The sequence below is a fragment of the Zootoca vivipara genome, chromosome 3 (assembly GCF_963506605.1).
Source record: "Zootoca vivipara chromosome 3, rZooViv1.1, whole genome shotgun sequence".
NCBI classification, from domain to species: Eukaryota; Metazoa; Chordata; class Lepidosauria; order Squamata; family Lacertidae; genus Zootoca; species Zootoca vivipara.
Genome location: NC_083278.1, coordinates 44,419,530 through 44,439,463, shown reverse-complemented (window position 1 = coordinate 44,439,463; position 19,934 = coordinate 44,419,530). Strand labels below are relative to the sequence as shown.

At 40.7% G+C, this 19,934-nt stretch overlaps 1 long non-coding RNA gene across 1 annotated transcript in view; it reads right to left on the bottom strand.

The window, feature by feature from the left end:
• The window catches only part of LOC132591829 (uncharacterized), a 173,204-nt gene extending 154,627 nt beyond the window's left edge, over nt 1–18,577 (bottom strand). Inside the window, exon 1 of the long non-coding RNA XR_009557242.1 lies at nt 18,501–18,577. This is a non-coding gene — a long non-coding RNA (uncharacterized LOC132591829). The remainder of the gene's footprint in view (nt 1–18,500) is intronic.
• Between the last annotated feature and the right edge of the window lie 1,357 nt (nt 18,578–19,934).

The following is a 19,934-nucleotide window of genomic DNA, read 5'->3' as shown; positions in this document are numbered from 1 at the left end:
CCCGGGGTACTATTTCTGGGCTAGCGGAGCCTGTAACCTGAAGTGTCTGTAACCCGAGATACCACTGTAGTGAAGTTTAAAAGCCTAAGTATGGAACAAGGCAGATCAACAAATCCTGCCTCCAGCACCATTTAATTCATTTGTTTCGAACAGATTATCGACATAGTGCTAATATCCAACTCTTATTGACTGCAGCATGAGGCAATGACTTTCGTAGTAACTCACATAACTTCAAAAGTGAGAGCAGTAGATGGAGTAGTATAATTCAGAGCAACGTACTTATACTGACTTTTGGAGTACAGTACCTTGGAAGCTGAATGGAATCCATTCTGGAAGTCCGTTGGACTTCCAAAACATTCGGAAACAAAAGCGCGGGTTCTGACTGGCTGCAGGAAGCTCCTGCAGCCAATCGGAAGCTGCAGAAGCCCCGTCGGACGTTTGGCTTCCAAAAATTAGCTTGCAAACCAGAACAGTCACTTCTGAGTTTGCAGTGTTTAGGAGCCAAAACATTTGAGAACTAAGCTGTTGGAAAACCAAGGTATGACTGTACTTGTTTGTGTCCTTGGATGGATCTTACAGGCCTCTGGCATTTTGATTTTGTTTCTTTTTTTGTCAAAGCAGAAAAAAGTAGGACTTTTTTTTTAAAGTAGGGCTTTAAAAAGAGAAAAACTTAAATGAAGCTTTTAACGCTGACAAAAATCCTCCGCTGCTGTTCTTTAACAAAAAGAAAAGAACACCTAGAGCTCTTCAATATTCCACAAGCAGCATATTGGACAACCACACCTCTTGCAAAGCTCAAGGACTTTGAGAAACATAGATACATAGGAAAACCTATATTTGTTTTTATTATTGATGCTTTTATGATGCTTTCATTGACAATCACTTTGGAATGTTTCATGAGAAGTGGCTCATTATTAAAATAAAATAAAATGAAACAATAAGAGCTGTAAAGTAGAAAAGTATAGAAACAACAGTGTAATGTAAGGCTTTTGGGGGCCCTGATCCAATATGGGATGAGTATCTCCATATTATTGACATCCTGCTTCAAGCCAGGAAGGAGGCAGGTTCCCCCCCCCCCACCTCCAATACCTTGTTATTCTGCATCCAAGCACAGCACATGTTCCTGGGATATACATTCTAAGTGTATAGGGCAACAATGAAACACTGTATCATAATCCGTGCTGGATTGCAAAATGAATGCCCTGCAAGACGAATTTTCCGCAAGGTGAATGCGTCTTGCGATCTGATGGTGACTCGCAAGACGAATTCGTTTTGCGAAAAATTCGTCTTGCGAATCGCGGTTTCCCATAGGAATGCATAGAAATTTAATTAATGCGTTCCTATGGGCAAAAAAAAAAAGAAATTTCAATGCATTTCTGTGGGTGGGAAACCGCGATTCGCAAGACGAATTTTTCGCAAAACGATTTGACTCGCGGAACGAATTAAATTCATCCTGCGAGGCACCACTGTATAAGCTAAACAAGCTATAGTTTAGGGCCCCACTCTCTTGGAGGCCCCCCCAAAAAATTTAAAGGAAAAAAACCTGGATGTATATTTCCAAAAAATAAGACAAAAAATAAATAAAATAAAATATAACCTACATACAGCAACAGTGTTTTGCGTTGTGTAGGCTTCTATGATGTAAGTAATGGGCACTGCATATAGCATATATTCAACCAGAAAAACAGCAGCAATTTGTTGTTGACAAAGGACAGCTGACATATAAAGGGCCCCATTACCTTCAATAGCTTAGGGCCTCATCAATCCTAAATCCGGCCCTAATCATAATCATTGTTACTATTTTTTTTGCTGCATTTTTCTTCTGGTAAACCCGCCTTTCTAGATCTGTCACTCCACTATTTATCTACGGTTTGATTCTTAACAAAATGATACTTTTTGAATAAGCAACAGGAGTTGTTATTTGTTCAGAGTTTGTTAGGGTCATGTTTTATTTTAATTCAGCTGCAATAAACTTAATGAACTACAATAATTGGTACAATAAAATCCAATGCAAGTGCAATATACACAGAGAACAAATACCAAAAGCCTTTGGGCAGCAATAATAATAATATGCAGAGATGCTTTAACCAAACAGCTTCTGCATCTTACATTCAAGGAAATGCTGCAAAACTCTTAGGACAGAGCCTGGACCCCACTGGGGTCAGTGGCAGAACTTTCTGCATGCAGACTTTCAGCCTTAATGGCTTTCTTTATTTTGCTTTATGATTTGTTATATAGAGAGCCATAATGTTAATCAAGCTGTACCCTTTGCAGGCACTCATTATTTGCATCCAAGCAAATAAAAGGACACAGCCAAGTCAAAGTTAAGCACTTTTAGGTCTCTTTGATTTCAATTGGGCAGAGTTAATCATGTGCGAAACTTTCCCGTTGAATTCAATGGACCTTCAAAGTGCTGACAGTTTGCTCTGGCGACATCTCCTAACAAACACATTTTAAAGTAATGTGTAAAGCATTTCTGGGGACATTTATAAAGCATTTGGTAAGACATTGACTCATAAAAGCAAGAAATGCCAAGAGCACCTTTCAGAGGGACAATCGAGGAAGCCCACATGTTTTCACAGATCCTCTGAGACCTACCTCCTCACATACTTTTTCTTGCTCAGTAATCTTCATGTCTCACATCAAGTACCTTGTTTAAAATTTAGGAGACTATTCTAGTTCACACAAGTAAACCATGAGAGGTACCCCTGATGAATTATACACACAAACCATAGAGAGGAGGAGCACATTTTAGCAAGGTTTCAATGGCATGAATCTGTTACTGCACCTCTTTTACCACGTGGAGGTACATGAAGAAGAGCAAGAAAACATGGAAGAATTGCAAAGATTCTTCAATCTGATATTGCAAGCCTTTGTATAAAAGGAGAGAGAGAAAGTGGATGAGAAAGGAAAAAAAAGAAAGGAAAAAAGAAAAGAGGTCGTGTAAACAAAGCCATAGGAAGATGGGTCTACAAATTGTTACACAGAATTCTGTTTGAGAACTTATATGCGTTAAAGTGAATTGCACAACAGCACTACATTTCTGTGTTCATTTTGGCATTTTTCTTACCCCTGCCTGAAAAAGGCTACCGTGCAACTGGAATGCTTGGACCTCAGTAACACAATGAAAGCAAACCTCTTCTGTACATTGTGATGAATTTAAACAAAGGAACAAAAAATTTGACCAAAATTATTCCTGGGGGGAAATGCATATTGGAATTTTTGAGAAAAATATGAAACAACTTCCAGAGCTTTCTACATACCTGCTGCAATCTAAATTCTTTTGTATTATTGCAAGAAATACTAATAACTGTAGATTTTAAGATCTCTGACCAGCACCAACTTTTTGTGAATCAATCAAACAAACAAGGAAACAAAATCTTTCCACAGTAGCTCTAAGGTGCTACTGGAAGGAATTTTTTTTATTTTTTATTTGTTTCAACTACATCAGACCAACACGGCTACCTACCTGTAACTAGAACTTTTTGTGAGTCTGCAAGGAGCCACCTGTGCAAGGCCTTGTGCTAGCCAGCAAAGGAGGAGGTATGGAAGGCGGAACTAATAAGTCCGCTCACCTCTCTTGGTGCAGCAGCGTTGCTGGATGGAAGAGACTTCACTGGGGCACCGGTGGTGGAATTCAAATGGCAGTGCCCTTCCTGATAGGCGTGCGGGGGGGGGCATATGCCTCTGCCGCCTATCAGGAGCTGGATCTTAGCCTGCCCCCTGCATTGGCGAATGGGGATGCAGGCTGGGACGTGGCCTGTGCCAGGGGGCAGAGCCAATGGAGCTGGCAGTGGGCTTCCCTCAGATCTGCCCCCTGCCCATTTAAGCAGCCCACACTTGGGGCACAGCCTATTTGTTCCTGCGCCGGGTCCCCGCCCCCCATCCACAGTTTATGCTGATAGGCAATGACTTTGCTATGGCTTTGGTGGTTGCCGTTCTTTACGGGTCTGGTTAGGAATTTGCTAATTGGCACTGACCTGGTGGTTTTGTCTACCTCGTAGCAATTCGTCACAACTGGTTGAGCATTGGGGCAATCCCTTGTTTTGGATGGAGGCGAGGTTGTAGTCCCTGCCTGCCCCTCCAAACGCTGGGGTATCCCGTTAAAGGGATCTGGGGGGAGTGGCCATGTCCGTGTGCCCAGGAGGGCCAGGGCTGAAGGCACTTTCTTAGATGGCAGACCCTGCAGGGGTCACCCTATTTGATGTAAGTCTTTGGAACCCCTGCCTGGATTGAAGATGCGTCACTTCCGGTGGGTGGGCTGGAAGTATTTAGATTGCCCCATGCCCAAGCCAAACCTCTTTCATCGGTATTCAACAAAGTTGTGGCCTGTTTTTACCCCAAACCCAGTCTGGTTGCTCTTTTATTTATATGGGTTGGGGTATAGGAAGGCTGATGCCTTGTCCTGCAAGACACTGGGGTCTAACCATCAACCACTGCTTACATGAAGCATTGCCGGTTCAAGGGAACCTAGAAAGAGACCACCCTTATCAGGCGGCATTGACCTCAAGGCTCACCAGCTTGGGAACGTTGATGCCAAGAGCCTTCTGGGGGCACTTCTAAGTTGACAGTGAACAGGTTGATTTCATGTTTTAAGCCAGTGTGGGGCCACCCTATTTTCTAGCTTTCACTGCTAATCTACATGTGGCATTAGTCTTCTGAAGAAGAAGCTGTCAAGGGGATCTGATCTGGAATGTGTTCCGAAGCCAGACTGCTTTTCTGATGAAGATTGCTCTTTTGTCTTTGAAAGTGCTGTTTACTATAAACAAATACCAAGCAGTTAACAGTGATTTCCATCAGAAAATATGTGCAGACCAGCTGAAATCAGTGAAAATCACAGAGAATTCATGCACAGTTATGTTTCTAAGCACAATTGAGGACACACTTTGAAATCTATGGGTCTCACTTCCAAGTAAACATGACAGTTAGCTCCAATGATTGCAAAACGGATTAATGTGCCTCCAGCAATTCCATGGAATGGATTGCTGTAGTCTTTAATCTGACGTAAATTATTTTGTCCTGACATTACAAACTCAGTTATCAAAATCCTAATAAGGAGGAGCATTATAAGACGGTGGCTACATAAGAAATGTGTGATTCATTTTGATAATTAGGGGCTATCTGCAACCTGGCTTTGGAATATGCCTCCTGAATATTATAATGTTTAAGGTATACATTTGAACTGTGTCCCATTTGGTTTAGAGATGCACTCCCAGCTGGCCTATCCATTAGGCAGATTACATGGCTACCAACAACCGTGGTTTGGCAGGGAAGAGTTATGCACTAGAGTCATATATGTAATCATTGATAGTCTGGAAGCCTCCAACACTCACCTTCAGAATAAAAGCAAGGCTGACATCCACATTGGCATTAATTATTTTTTATTATTTAAAAGCCAAAGCAGCCATCTCATATCAGCAATATGTAGTTTTAATTTTAAATCAGCATTGTTCAGCAGTGGTTGCATTGTATTGAAATATATTTTCCTGATCCAATTCACACAGGATGAAGAAAGAAAGAATTCTCCACTTTTAAAAACTGTAGACCCTTGTTCCATAAATAGTCTAGTGATAAATATTGCTCAAGCAGACTGATCCACTTTATTTAATGATGTCAATGGAACTGAATTTCAAATGAATAATGATGTGTCTTTTTTACTCCATATTAGCTATGACAGTTAATAAAAATATCTAAATGCAAAATAATATTGCTGTAGAGGGCAACATTTTACTATCCAATTCAAAGTCATTTGAGCATAGTGATAAGTGGGCAGATCCTGAGTGCTGGTATGTCAAAACAGTTGTTTCCTAGAGCTGAATTAACTCTTTGATAGTGGTAGTAACTCTATTCTCTGATGAACTAACCTCTAATAAGCCTATGCCTAAGCCTTGCTTTACCAATAGTTTTTAAATTTCTGGGTTTATAAACATTCCACAAGACCTAAATTAATTAAGCCAATGTCTTAGAAGGGTTCACCTTAATTGTTGAAGCCAGATCTTCCAGAGCAGAGATTACAAAGACCGCAACCAGCATTTTCCTCAAATATCTTCTTCTGAGCTTATCTGAATATCAGAGTACATTGACAAAACCACTATTTTCCTGCAAGCTGATATGTTCCATGCTACAATTGGGTACATGATCTCTCAGTGGCCATAGTAAGTGTCCTAATTTGTTGTTGTTGTTTAGTCGTTTAGTCATGTCCGACTCTTCGTGACCCCATGGACCATAGCACACCAGGCACTCCTGTCTTCCACTGCCTCCCGCAGTTTGGTCAAACTCATGTTCGTAGCTTCGAGAACACTGTCCAACCATCTCGACCTCTGTCGTCCCCTTCTCCTTGTGCCCTCAATCTTTCCCAACATCAGGGTCTTTTCCAGGGAGTCCTCTCTTCTCATGAGGTAGCCAAAGTATTGGAGCCTCAGCTTCAGGATCTGTTCTTCTAGTGAGCACTCGGGGCTGATTTCATTCAGAATGGAGAGGTTTGATCTTCTTGCAGTCCATGGGACTCTCAAGTGTCCTAATAGACAATTCAAACTGTGTTTTATTTATTTATTCCAGAAACATTTACTCTGTCTCTCTGTGGTATGTGCCCACATATGTGCCCATATATGTATATAAGCATGTACACCAGCAAATTCCAATTTGAAGAATCACTTCAAAAATAGTTTTTGCATCATTATGTCAAAATTCCAGCACAACCAGATTTATTTTCAAACATTGTGTTTGTGTTTCACTCATAATTTGGGCACATATTGAAGATGTCTACTTTGCTACAGTTTTGGCATTCATTGTTTACCTAATAATATTCATCTCACTCCACTAAAAGAGTATTAGCTCTTCTGTATCACTAAGGATAGGGCTCTGGATATTCTCTATGTTTAAAGGGTCTTTATTCTGGAGGCCTGGCACAAGTAGAATTTTTAGGGAATTTGCACAGGTCACAGCTGACCAAACCAACAATCAGGCTACAGTCTGATCAACAAAAGTTCTCAGGAGGTACTTTCCGTAACAGTGAGACGGGAGTTTTGTTCACCTTCCTGATGCTGCAAGGAGATAGATGGGTAAGAATGCTTATGCCAGGCATACCCAAACTTTGGCCCTCCAGATGTTTTGGATTACAATTCCCATCTTCCTCGACCACTGGTCCTGTTAGCTAGGGATCATGGGAGTTGTAGGCCAAAACATCTGGAGGGCCGAAGTTTGGGGATGCCTGGCTTATGCTGTCGTTGTTGCTGTTTGGGAGGTACCTAGTATTCCCTCCATTTCCCTCTAATGTGGTAAACAAGCCTTTCCCAGTCCTTGGTTACTGACTAAGGGGCTATATATGTGTTCTCTCCGGGAATGGCAGAAGATCCTGTACATTCTCTAAAGCAGGATAAATAATGGTCGGCCATTATAACTGTTTTAAGAGGGATGTTTCTGTAGCTGAAAATAGGATTTATTTATTTATTTTTTGCATAGGTAAGCCTTTTGGAACTATACTTAGAATTTACTTACCATTTTCTTCTGGGAGCCACAAGAATATCATTGGTCCAACCAGTCCTTCCCAACCTGGTGCCCTCTGTTTATTTGGGACTAAATCACCCCTGCAGGCTGGGCTTGATAAGAGAAAGGGCACCAGGTTAGGGAAAGCTGCTCTAAATAAATCATCATAACTAGACCATAGCTCTAATATTTGTTGAACCTGGTGGGAGGGCATTGTTATGCATGCTAGTTACCTGTCCAGATCCTTTGGGAATCAGACAAGATAAAGAGAGAGAGCACAAGAAACATCAGTAGGAAAAGGTGTCTGAAGGAATCATGCTGTACTGAAAATAAGGATTTGTCAAAATGTTGAATATTGTATGTTACGTTACCTGACTGGCAAGTGCTGTGACTTCCATGTTTCCTTCCTTCCCTCGGGTTAGATCTGATGGTCTGGAAATTACTGCTGTTAGGCAAATAGATGCTAAATATGTCGGCTGTTTAACTTTTGGGGTTGTGGAGGTGGGTGGGGGATAAAAACCCACTATTTTCCTCCTTCTGTACAAATTAATCTTTGGATGGCTTGCAGCTCAGCTAAATCATATCCTCAGCGCACTGCCTATTTTAAATAAACAGCATGAGGGTGGGGAAAAGGACCGCATTTAGCACACTGGATTCAGGGAGAGAAAGTAAATGGCAGCGGCAAATATAAACACAATAGCATGTTGGCATAATGTAGTAAGGTTCTCCTACTATTAAGGCTTTGTTCTAAAGCGTGTCTGTGTACACAAAAAGATGATGAACAGAGAGCATCACATAGCTAAATTTAATATATGCAGGGGTATGATGTTTGCAGTGCATGCATTTCAGCAGGTCCCATTAGTGCGCCTTTCCCCTCCAGTGAAAACAGAATGAACCACAGCCCCTTCTGGTTTGCATAAAGCAAACAAAATTAGATTTGCTTTGCTGAATTGAAACCCGCTTGGGATTGTGAGCCTCTCTCGGGGACAAATTACTTCAAACAATCCCTTTGTACCATAACAAAATCAAAAAATTCAGGCCAATCAACACGGCTCAAAAACCCTTAACACAAGAATTAATAATACAACCTAGTCTATTTTTATTGCTTCTGTGCTACAGATCCCAGTTTTAATGTAATTACGCTTATTCGTTGTCCACATGTTAAATAAGCTTGCATATGTTAACCAATGTGACATAAAACAACTTTTTCATCTTTCTCCATTGCAGGCAGCTTTCTTCCTGTAGAATACAATCTGCAACTCAGATAAGCCAAACATAAAACTGAGCAGGAACTTTACTGCACTCCTTTCTAATGTGTAGGGGGGGGGGGTAAAGTCACATATTTGTACACTTACATAATCAAGGATGCCATTCTAAGCATGCTTATTTGGAAAAAAGTCTCACAGATATAAATGGGGGACATACTTAGGAAGAAGAAAAATAACCTGGTTTCAGGTACAATATTTCCTGCAAAAGACTCTCAAACTGCTAATTTTGCTACAGAGAAGCCATTCAAGCATAACTCGGGATGTATTTATCCTCAGCTCACTTCCAACTGTAATTTCAAAATGCAGGCAAAACCAACAACACATTTAATTCTTTTCATTCCCATCCAAGGTTGTGTTCAGTACATGAGCATTTCAGAAGGTTTTAGATCCTTTGCAACTTTCAGCATTACAGTGTTTGATCTCCAACTGCTGTGAAAAACGTTAAAGCTGAATTTATATTTGTCTTGTCCATCACAAACACTTAGCCTGCTTTAGCCACAGGGAAGAATATTTGTTTTTTTTTATCAGCTTAGCAAGATTTTATATTATTGCTTCTGTCAGTATTATCTTATGGTTTTTACAATTCCAAAGTAGGTGTTATGCTGCATTACTGTCAATAGCATAAAGCAATGGTAAACAACTGGAACTCTTATTCTCAAAGCTAGCCTAATATATGATTATGGTTAAAAATAGAGAGGCCTGATTTTATTACTTGCTAATCAAATGTTATATTATACAGCCCTTTGGATATATCAAGATTTCTGTTTGTGCACCACATTGCAGGAAGTGTTTTATTTTTTTAAAGGAAGTTATGAGAGCTGATGTACAAATGAACCAGAATCACGGTACAAATTCTCCAGGACTGCACCTCTGATTGAGGTTTCTGCCCAAGCCCCCAAAGGAAACAAACATATAAACACAATGCCCTGAACAGACAAAACTAGCACATTCAAGGTGACCTATTTAACAGAGGATAGTCCCCTATTTAAAGGACTGCCCGCCCGGTCCAGCTTCAAGATAAGCAACCATAGCAAAGGAGAGAAGGGATCTTGAAGCTTCCCATCAACAATAAGGGCATGGGCAGCAGGCCGGGCACCTTCATCAGTCTTCCTCACTATGGGGAGATGTATTGTATTTCTATTTAAATTATAGTAATTGTTTCCAACACCAATTAGCATATGCAAAATTTATGTGAAAGCTATCTTTTTTGTCTTCTTTTTTTGGTGACGCAGTTCCTCTTTTCTGGGGGGAGGGGAGTGATGCATAAGTGGCCCACCCTCAGAACATTAGGTAGTCTGCTAATTTTCTAGGTAAAGAAAAGGTTATTTCTGGTAGAGGAACATTTTAAAAAATGAAACCCCACCTGCAGTCTTAATGGTACAGCCCAACAAGAGCTGTGCTATGTGATTCTGCTGCATGTGTAGATCAGGTAAACAGAGATTTCTCAGTCCTTTGAGCCATAGTCCTCCAGATTGGAATTTTTAATCCAATTAGCAGTCCCCAAAAGGCAGTTTCTAACTCACTTTATGAATATTGTGGAATTCCTATTTCTTTCTTCCTCGTTGACCTATGGCTAAGGGCCAATCCAAGTGACTCAAGGTCAGATCAGGCCAGTCTATCAAGACATGTCATTGATTACATTGTCTCTCTTCCCCTCCCCTCCCACACATGTACCCTGGGGTTTACCTAGTCCAACCCTGGGAAATGCTGGAATCTCAACTAAATGACAGACAACAATCAACCTCTGCTTAAAAACATCCAATGAAGGGGAGTCCGTTCCATGGTTGAACATCTCTTGTAAGCACCATAAAGTTGCTTATTCTGAAAGATGCTAGTGAAGAAAGTAGCGAAATCAGTGACCCGTCCCATGTGATCTCAGAGTTACTACAGTCATACCTCGGTTTAAGTATGCCTCAGTTTGAGTATTTTCAGTTTAAGTACTCTGCGGACCTGTCTGAAACGGATTAATCCACTTTCCATTACTTTCAATGGGAAAGTTCGCTTCAGGTTAAGTACGCTTCAGTTTAAGTACTCCACGGACCGTCTGGAACGGATTAATCCACTTTCCATTACTTTCAATGGGAAAGTTCGCTTCAGGTTATGTATGCTTCAGGTTAAGTACAGACTTCCGGAACCAATTGTGTTTGTAAACCGAGGTACCACTGTATACAAAAGAGAAGCAATGCTTCTAAGATAAAATAGCAATGATTCCTAAGAAGACAGAGCCTCACTGTTATTACAATAATTTCTTCTGAATTTATTCACTCTCAACATACCTGGCGACATTGGCATAGGGAGGTGTTATTTCATGGTCCATGATGGGATTCTTGTGCAACCCCTGAGTATAGAATCCCTGACCATGCAATGGTTTGCCTTCTTTTAGTTCACAAATATCTCCTCTTTACACCAGGGCTGTGTTTATTTTTGTTCTTTGTCATGTGCCAACAGGCACTAGACAACAGACTGACTAATGACTTGTGCAGGGAAATAAATTCAAGGGTGTATTGCACTGAGCATGCACCCATTAGAATTCTGCTTTCATTGTGTTCACATTTGTGTGTGTTGTGCACACATGCACTCATACTCAAACGCAGAGGACAACCCCAGCTTTAATTTGCTGTGAATGGGAGCTAAAAGCATTTACAAATTTGTACTAATTTACTGTTCAAACACCAATCAGCTGTTAAAGGACTTGGAAGAGTTCAAAATGTAGCCTTTTTACAGCTCAGAGAGTGCAGAGCTTTTGCATACATTTGCTATGTACTTAAGCTTGTGTTAAACCAAATTAGATCCCAAGGAAATCGCAGTCATTCATGATTCATTGAGTCATTCATATCTGAAAGTTGTTTCTAGCTTCAGTGTATATTCTTAGGTTGAGACAGTTCTACCTACAAAATATATAAAGTATTATCCATGGGTAATTACCCACTTCCACCCATCTTTCCGAGGCAGCGCTATTAGCAACATAAATTATTCATATTATATAATGTCACACACAAGTGGTGTGCTCTGCCACAAATGTAGCCTTTCCCCACCTCCTAAGGGCAAAATGATCCTTTTAGATCTGCAAGAGAGTCGTTATCTTTAGTATTCAGCACCTTTCGTATATTGGATTTCCCCCTCCCCAACTGGTATTTTGAGGATAGGCAGAACCATGGAGACAGTAGGGATGCTTGAAGAATATGATCTCTTGGAATTCCAGTGTGAACTCAGCAGATCTGTAGCTTTTTGACTAATGTGTGAATTTAAATATCCACCATCAGATTTTGAACTTCCTTGAATATTGTGGCACAGCTGGAAGCACTATCAAAATACATTGAAAGGTTTGCATTTTTAGAGAAAATATATTGAGAAATGCATATTTTAGGAGAAATGCACATATTCTAGAGAAAATACGTGTTTCAACATATTTTCACTGCATTTTTTAAAAATGGCAAAAAAGTAAGATGGAGTGGAATTATGGAAGAACACATGCAAAAGCAGCAAGGACTGTAGATAGACCAATTCACCCATCACCCATCAGGATGCAAAATGATATGATCAGTGGTCACTACAAGTCGATATTTTCCTTTCCACCCAGTTCAGTACCCTACCCAGATGGCAACGGAAATAACCCTCTCCCTATCTACCAGATTGCGTGCAAAAGGAATTCTAGTCACACCCACGTTTGGCTACATCTACAGCTGGCAAGCAGACCATGGAGGGTTAGCCAAAGGTGAATGCAGCCCTCAGACCAAAAAGGGGCAGCTATTCCTGCACTAAAAGATAAGGGGGAAGTGTATTCAGTTTTAAATGCAACATCTAAGATCTCAGTGTAATTGTCCTGCCCTAGCTGGGTCCCAGGTTGCAGGGGATCTTCTAGATAACCAAGGTGATCTGTTGCCGGCATAGCCAGAAGCCATAACTTCTACGGTCCAATTCCAGTCAAGCACTGGTTCCAACAAGGACAAGTCAACAAGAAGGAAAGGTCCAGATAAGCAGAGGCATCAGAGGAAGAGTGAGACAGCTAGCATGAATAGGCAGGAAATTCATTAAATGGCACTTTCTTTTCCTCCTTTATATTTGTAGTCAGCACTGTCTCATCTCTATGCAAAGAACTGGAAGAAACAGAGCTACCAAGTGTCATCATGTACAGTAATACTACAGTTTATATTTATGATCTATGCAACATCCCGGACAAGTGATTAAATGCTCTTTTGAACATACCCAGTGAAATACCTCTTGTATAGCCCAAGGACATATGATGAATGTTTTACCTCTCCTGCCATTCTATTGGAAATAATGAACCTGCTTTAAAAATCAGGCCCCTGGGTCTGCTTGGAGGGATGGCACACAAGAGTTAAAATTTAAAAAATGAACCAGGAAAGGGGAGGCGGGAACACATGTTATCCACATTTGGTCAGCTTCTATTTTCTTTCTTTTTGGGGGCTGGGGGTTGGAAGAGAAGTGACTGGTTGATCCAAGGACAAAGACAATGGTCTGATTGGAAGAGATGGGAAAGTAGATATAATTTCTCAGCTTTGTGCTGAAAGCCATACGGAAGCACAACATCCTATCTCCAGATTTCTTTTCAAGATATGAGAATATATGCAAATGAATTATATTACATGGAGTAAACATTCAGCAAGATGCTGATGTAGCTGCATAACTAAGGAAGTCAACGTGATGATGCAAATAAACTCCTAGAATGTTTATATGCCCATCTAACAGCAAGTTTAATTAAGAAAAGGCAGCAGAAAATAGATACTGCTAGAATCAGGAAATGTCTGCATTATCAGCCTTGTATAATATTTGACTCCTGGCAGATCTTTGGGGCTTATCTGGCTTTTTAAAAAAAGTTGTAATGATTTATTTATTTTAATATACATTAATTGTACATACACATTTCCAAGCAGTGTTGTTTCCCTCTTGTTATGCCTTTGAGCCTTTTGATCACCAACAATAAATTTTTTTGTGGATGTTCATACGCTTTCTAAGTTATGGAAGATACTGTAAGAGTAAAAGAAAGTCAGTTCAATGGTAGAGCTGATTTTCAGTTCTATGGGGTATTCAAGTGACCCTGCCTTCATGTGTTCATTGGAAGTGTGAAGGAGCAGTGGAAGCATGCCCACTCACCACATCCCCACAAAGCACCAATGGCTGTACATTTTTGCATTAATGACAGTCGCACAGTTGTGTGCATTGGGGCTCTTCCTCATTACTGGTGCCCTGGCCCAGTTAGGATTCCTGATTGTAAGGAATTTCTGTATATACACAGAGTATTTTCTCATTATCTCTATACACATGGTCATCAAGGGAATCACCAGCGAAAATATTGGCCACAGAGGGACTTGATTAGCAAGCATTTCCCGTCACATATTTGCTAAGCATGTGAAAAGGTTTGACTTAACACCTCGAAACTCCCTGTGATGTGGAAATAGAGAGAAACATTATTACATGTAGGCTACAGATTTCTGGGTTCATCAATTTGAAACTATTCATCCAATGAAGTCCATGGGTCCTGTCAACATGCCAGCCTTGGGCAAGAGCACCGTTGCCAACTATCCAGAATAGATTCCAGCCAGGCCTGCTATTATGCATTTAAGAGAAAATGAGCTCTTTTGGAAGGAGAGGATATACATTGAAAACCACAGCAATATTAGCAGCCAATAAAGCTTTTCACTGAATGGAGATAAACAATGATCAAAGCAGACTGATATAAAGCGCAACTACAACTGGCACCTCAAAGAAGGAGGGAATAAAGTAAATTGTCCCCAGACTTAACTAAAATCTTCCTAGCATTCACTTGGGAGAGTTAAGTTTGGTGGGAATTGATGAGGTTCATAAAGCAGGGCTTGATCTTTTATTGGACCTTTCTGTAGCATCGCCAGGTCACCTGGTAGCCCTCCTATCATCTCCTACCTTCTCCTTCAGTCAAATCCTATGCTCTCGCGTCTTTTCCCTTGCAACTGTGTCATTCCTATGTTCTTTGCAATGCCTAGGACTCCGTCAGTGCTAAATAAATATAGTAAGGAATGAAAACAACAATGTCAACCTATTTTCCTCAGCTGCTGGTAATTTAAGGATGAGAGTCATTACCCTTTGATATTCCTGGGATTAGAAAAAGAAACATAGCTCACAGGCAGCAAGAAGTGAATGCTTCTCCTGCAATTTGTGATGTGTTCTGAAATATTCCCTAGTCTTTCCTCTAAACTGTATTCTAACAATTGTGTTTTGCTGTCTGGAAAGGTTTCTCCACTGGCATCAGCCTCTCTTTTTTTGCAGCTGCCTACCTGCTCTTGTTTATTTGAGCCATTGCTTCCCCCCTGTGTCAACTGTATCTTTATTCAACATCACCTATCCAGTTTTGACCATGGGAGCCACACACAAGGATTTCTACTGGTGCAGTGGAGCTCCCCCCACTCCTTCCTCTGCATACCCCCTGAAATTGGGACAGGGGAAGGGGAATGGTTCCATCTGGAAAGCTGGAAAGCTTGCACAGCCAGGATGACTGGAAGGCTGTGACATAGATACAACCATATGGATTTAATTCAAAATCATTACTTGGATTTCATGGAGGCTATGAAAAAGCAGAGACATCACCTTGCCGACAAAGGTCCGTATAGTTAAAGCTATGGTTTTCCCAGTAGTGATGTATGGAAGTGAGAGCTGGACCATAAAGAAGGCTGATCGCCGAAGAATTGATGCTTTTGAATTATGGTGCTGGAGGAGACTCTTGAGAGTCCCATGGACTGCTAGAAGATCAAACCTATCCATTCTTAAGGAAATCAGCCCTGAGTGCTCCCTGGAAGGACAGATCGTGAAGCTGAGGCTCCAATACTTTGGCCACCTCATGAGAAGAGAAGAATCCTTGGAAAAGACCCTGATGTTGGGAAAGATTGAGGGCACTAGGAGAAGGGGACGTCAGAGGACAAGATGGTTGGACAGTGTTCTCGAAGCTACGAACATGAGTTTGACCAAACTGCGGGAGGCAGTGGAAGACAGGAGTGCCTGGCGTGCTATGGTCCATGGGGTCACGAAGAGTCGGACACGACTAAACGACTAAACAACAACATGGTTACCAGTTCTACCTCCACTGTCATAGGCAGTATGTTTCTGAATATCAGTTGCTGGAAACCACAAGTGGAGAGAGGGCTTTTGTGCTCCTTCTTTTGGGTTTCCCATGGACATCTGGTCTCGAACTCAGGATGAAAGGCAGAAACGTGCTAAGAGGAAGGCACACTTGGCAAACCCTCGCTGTGATCAATTCCTGCCCAGAAACCTATGTCCCCACTATGGAAGGACCTGTGGATCCAGCATTGGCCTCCACAGTCACTTACGGACTCACTGTTTGTGTTCACGGAACTTGGCTATGAGGGATCGCCAAAGACGAAGGGACATCTGGTGAGAACACAATGCTTGACAAGACTGGCCATTGGCCAGGTCCAGCAGGTTCTTCTCATGTTCTGAGTAGACCCAATGAGATCAGTCAAGTGCATTGATTTTAAAAGGTTTCCCCTTACTCCCATCAGGTACAACCCAATAAATATAATGCTAAAATTGAGTGTCTACAGCAAGCTCGAAGATAGCCATAACGTGAAACGATGAAGCAGGTAATATGGCACAACTGGAAACAAAAGCTACCAAGATATTGGAGCTTGACATTTCAGTGTAATGGGAAACCACATTGGGGAACTGTGCCTTGTAGCTAAGTGAGCAGGCTTGCATGAGCCTTGGCTTCACATGCTGCCCCTTCCTTTCCTTTTGTGTGGCCACAAAGAGGAACTTTTTGCTTCTGCTTTTAAACTGTTACTCTGAACAGGGAAGCTGGTATGTTTAAACTACAGTTTGTTATAGTAAATCAAGATGAACCATGGTTTTACATCCAGACTTGTCGTGAAACCACAGTTTAAACAACCCCCATTTCCCATTTTGATGTAACATGGAACTGGGGTTTGTTTGAAGCAAAAGCATTCATTTCACTGCTTGAGGCTGTTTGAGAGGAGGTGAGCATGCAAGCCCAATGTTAATATACCGTAGGACCATTCATGTAGCATGTTTTTCAGTTATGTCTAACTAGCACCTTGTAGTTGCAAGGGGGAGTGCTTATTAATTTTATTTTTGACATGAAAATCAATTCCTTTCTCAGCTTCTCTTTCTGCTCTAAAAGCCCTAGGAGCAGCTATCTTCTGAAACACTGCATTTGTAATTTCGAAACCATTTCCAAGGTTTTAATATAACTATATTATCTTCACTGCAGACAAACAAAAATAGTTTATATGTGGAATAAAGTTAATGTTTTTTCTAGTGCATATCATAGGGGAGTATTTCACACATCTAACTCAATTATAAACTAATGCTGGCAATGAATATTACAATTACTTACTGAATGGTTTTCTTAAGGAGTCGAACTTTATGAATATTCTAATTTAACTAGACTGATTTGTAATCTCCCACATTTTATTACTCAGTGGTTTAAGATCAAGCACATCAAATGGGGAAACTAAAAACCTAGTAGTTTGAGAGTTACTAAATTCATGACGGAAATGGAAATTCAGTGGAACTAACTTAATTTGTTCTGTGAATCATCTTAACATGCAAAAATGGATTTTAATGTTATTGTTGCCAAACACAGAAGTATGCGGGATAAAGTAATTAAAATGCACATTCAGCAGGGGGGCGTGAGTATGAGAATTGTTATTTAAGTATGCAAGCAGTTATCTCTATAGCAGTAGGTCTACCTAATTACATATCCTTCGTCATAATATGGATTCAAACCTAAGTAGGCCAGGCTGATGAGAAATGTCAAGTGGTCAAATGCTTTTAATAAAGAAACACTTTTTTTCCAAATAGTTTTAAAAAATAATAACTGCTAATTTTTCATGTAGAATATCAGCCTGAACTTGTGAACAGTTATCTGAAGCCGTTGGTGGTTTTGGTTCATTCGCACAGCAGTCTGTGATTGTGTCACTGTGTGTTCACACCCCAGGTTTCCGGCTGTAGTTGCTAAGGCTTCTGGCATCTGCTACAGACACCTGGAGGCTTCATTCACAAGCTGCTGTGTAGCAGCCCTTTGTAAACTGAGGGCTCATTGTCAACACTTGTCCACATGTCTGGAAAGCAAGAATCTGAGCAGTTTCCCGCTTGTCCTGTACTTTCTAGGCACAGGTTCGAACAGTTTCGTCTTTGTCCCACCACTTCCCCACAGAAAAGCTGAGCAATCGAAGCAAATGTCAACCCGGAGCAAAACTGGATAAAATTGGAGCAAATGTCTGGAGAAAACCTGGTGGATTCAGGATTTGCTCTGATTCAGCATTAAAGTGGGAGTTTCCCCAGGGGAGAGCCGCAGGGAAAGCAGAAGTGTGGATGAGCTCGTGAGAATGATTACTGCCAGATTATTTCAGAAGTCTTCAATTTCACTTGGTTAAATGGGGAGGCATACACAGAAGTAGTTCTAGTGGTCCGAAAACCTAACCAAATGGATACACATGTACCAGAAATTACTTGGTGGTAATAATCACATCCATCAGTACTTTTCTTCTCGAAAAAGAGGTGTCGGTATTACATACCCTTGAGTACACCCAGAAAAAAGCACTAACATTCACCTTTTCCACACTGTAGTACCCTCATTTTCTGTCACGAGGCTGATGCTCTAAACCCATATTTTCTCTCAAACTTTTTTGTACTCCTTTCCCAAAGCTATTTTTTTCTGGATCCTCCTACTTTAGGAACTCACTTTAGGAACTCCCACTGTAATTTTAATTTTACCTGTACATATGTGCTCTTTGCTTCCCATCTTTTACTTATGCATGTTCTTTGTCTAATGTAGATTGTGAGCCCTTTGAGGGCAGGGGATCTGTAAAAAGAAAGAAAGAAAGAATCTTATTTGCTTGTGAAGGGTCAGGCACATGGCTGGAGCTTGATGCATTATTAATGATCATAAATAATATAGCAACCACTACGATTTCCTATCACAAGGAAATGTCACTTCATTTGGTACTAATGGGCGGTCTCAGCAAGGATGCTTTGCACAGGGTTTTGCATCCTCAAAGGATGTTGGCGGTGCAAGACAAGTTGGATTCAGCAGGCCTTCGGTGACCACTCATTCTTTGAGGATCAGGCTGCAAATGAACACTGAGACGGAAATGTGTTCTTGTCTGTTGATGATGAATAAGCAGGGCAGGGTTAAGACAAGACTGACAAATTAGCTTCTGGAACACTGGATAAATTAAAGAGGCAGTCTAGCTGTGTCAATCTTGGTTCGTTCACAAATCTAAATGATTTTTTAAAAAATGCAAATAACTTAGAAACTATATCTATGGATGAGGACACCACATAGATTTCTTATAACACCATCATGCAAGAATAAATTTCGTGTTTGCCGTTTTCAGCATTGTCTCCTTGATTAGTAGCCAATCTGTCAGAAATTACGGTTAAGTGTGTGTGTGTGTATGAGCATGTGGGGGGAGTCAGGCATTTAGGAGAGCAAAGCTTTCATAAGTCTCATTTGATAGAATATACATTCATCAAATCATTTAAGCTGGAAAACCCCACTCAAATTTATTGTTTCAAAATGATGACATTATTAAAACATTGATCACGTGCGAAATATTTTTGCATAAAATACATCGTATTTCATTTTCACTGTTACTTGACTAGAGAAGGTCAAGATATTATTTCATCCACCTAGCTGAAAGAAATCTTCTATACTCTACAAGGTTTGCTTTTAACTGAAAGGCATCCTTGAAACTACTATTACAATGCTACGATCTTAGAGTTCACCTCTTTCCAATTAAATCATGACCTTTCCTTCCCCATGCAGGTTTTTTTCCTAAGTCCCATGGCTCAAATGTCATTTCAAACTTTATTTTCTATTTCTAACCTGTAATTTGGAAAATAAGCATGAATCCAAAAAAGGTTATGAGCTCTCATCTTAATATCTTATGCTTTCTGCCGGGAGGCTGACCTGCATTGGCAGCTGGATAGATTACTCAGTATGGTGGATTTATTCTATGACACCAGGATTCTTATCGTATGTTGGGAAAACTATAGTACAGGAATAAAATGGATAACTTTTTCAAAGTTATCTGAAGATAGTGACTTTTCAATGACTGAATCACAAATTGGGGCAGGTACCCAGGCTGCTACCAGCCAGGACAAAGCAGAGTAGCCACTGCAGCCTGCTGAAAGTCTAGTAAGGTA